The following is a 2,148-nucleotide window of genomic DNA, read 5'->3' as shown; positions in this document are numbered from 1 at the left end:
GCTGCTACTTGCACTGCTTGTGCAGCTGCTGTGCAGTCTTGCTACTGCTGCTGCCTTCCAAAGCCAACTGAGCCCAAAGCCAACTGAGCCCAAAAGCTCACTTCAAACTGAAGCCCAATTCAGTCAACTGTGGGCTTAATCAAAGCCCAGTTCATTAAGGCTCCAAGCCCAAATTCATTATTAAGGCCCAGTTCAATTCATTTTAAGACCAACTGAGCACAAGGCTCAGTTCATTCCAAAGGCCAAAGGTCAAGCCCATCTTACTTTTACTTTGAAAGCAAAGGCTTAATCAAAAGCCTATTGTTATCAAACCCACTAAGCCCAAAGCAAATTTAGGAACCCAATTAGCTAGAAACTTCAAAACACTCCCAATCTCTGTGGATCGACCCGTACTTGCACGAGCTACAACTGACGACCGTGCACTTGCGGTATTACTGTAGGCCCCCGTTTTTATTGCGCTTAATTTTATACATATCTCCGGGCCCACCAAGTTTTTGGCCGGGGATAATTTTTAGGACCTTTTAGAAGCCTGCCAAGTTTTTGGCGCCGCTGCCGGGGATTGGTGCTGTGTTTTTCTTGTTGTTTTATTAGCTATTTTTGCATTTCACTGCATAGCATTTGCATCTGCATCTGCTTCACTTCATTTGCTGTTGGACCTGCTGTTTTGAACCTGTTTTTCCTCTGCTGGGACGCCACCAAGGAAAAGAACCAAAGCCCAACTGGGTTTTTGCAACAATATCAGAGCAGCTGGGCTGTGCTTAAAAGGTAACCCATTTAAGAGAACCCGAATTGTGGGCTTCCAATTTTTAATTGTGGGCTTGTAATATTAAAGCCAATTTTTGGGCTTTTTATTTTCTGTTGGGTTTGTAATTAATTTCTGTGGGCTTGTTTGTTTAATTTGTGGGCTTGTTTAAATTCTTTCATTGGACTTGTATTTTGGACTCTGGGTTTAAACCCAGCTGAGCTTGTAACCGATTGTGGGCTTGTTTCCACTCAAGAGTGGACCTCGAAACCAAAGTTTTAAAACAAACGTCGGGCCTTAACCAACTGGGCCAAATTAAATTTTCAAAATTAAAACTTAGTGTTTCGTGGGCCGCAGCCTTCCTCCCATTCCATTAGAGGACCAACAGTGGGCTTGCTCCCAATTTCAAAAACCAAAAATTTCTCCCATAAAAACCAAAGTTTTCCAAATGTTTCCCTAAAAAACCAAAAATTTTCTTTTTCCCATCAAAGCCAAATGTCTCCCGACAAAACCAAATTTTTCCCAAAAAGTCCAATCCCATTAAAAACCAAATTTTCTTGTAGATAATGTGTTAGTTAAATTTCCTTTTGTATATATTTTGTGCTCATCCATTGTGACTCCTAATATGATGGATTTTTGCCTTGAATAACGGAGTTTTAATCGAGCTGCCGCCGTACAATCGGGTATTCTCTCTCCTTTTACTCTACTCAGCATGTTCCTCTTCATATATTGTTTTATAATTCTTTCCATATTTTGAAACATTGAGGACAATGTTTAGTTTAGGTTTGGGGGTATAGAGTAGATGCCACGATAATATGCTATAATTAAAAACGAACTCCTTCTTCTTTTTGAAAAAATTGAAAAATTCCAAAAAAATTGAAAAATCAAATTTGAAAAAACAATTAAAAAAATGAAAAAATCATAAAAATGGAGCTCATTTACCTTGAAATGTTGACTCTTGTGCAAATATGTATTTTTATTAGGAGTCTTAGTCTAGATATTTAGGCACCCTGATTCTAGCACAATTCACATAGTGATAAGAAATTTGCACGCGCACGATCTCCCAATACATGTATGGCCTCGATCTTCAAGGTGTTTGATAGGAAGTTACGATTGCCAATCACTTTAGAATACTGAACGAAACTTGACTAGCTTGTTCTTTGGTTGGTTGGGATAGAAGGTGGAGGTTACATTAAGAAAGACAACCATCGAATTTAACTGGGTGCATCAAAAAGGGCTACCTCTTGCAAAGTGTCATGTAATTTTTGTTTCCTTTTGTATATGTATCAAAAGTGTTTCCTTATGCAAAAAAAAAAAAGGAGAAAAAAATATCAGAAAAATACAAAAAAAAAAAATCAAGTATTTATCAATTCCATCATCTCTTGTTCCAAAAATAAAAAGAGAGT

Source organism: Papaver somniferum, chromosome 6 (assembly GCF_003573695.1).
Source record: "Papaver somniferum cultivar HN1 chromosome 6, ASM357369v1, whole genome shotgun sequence".
Lineage (NCBI taxonomy): Eukaryota > Viridiplantae > Streptophyta > Magnoliopsida > Ranunculales > Papaveraceae > Papaver > Papaver somniferum.
The sequence above is the reverse complement of the archived record's forward strand: the minus strand, read 5'-3'. Positions refer to the sequence as shown.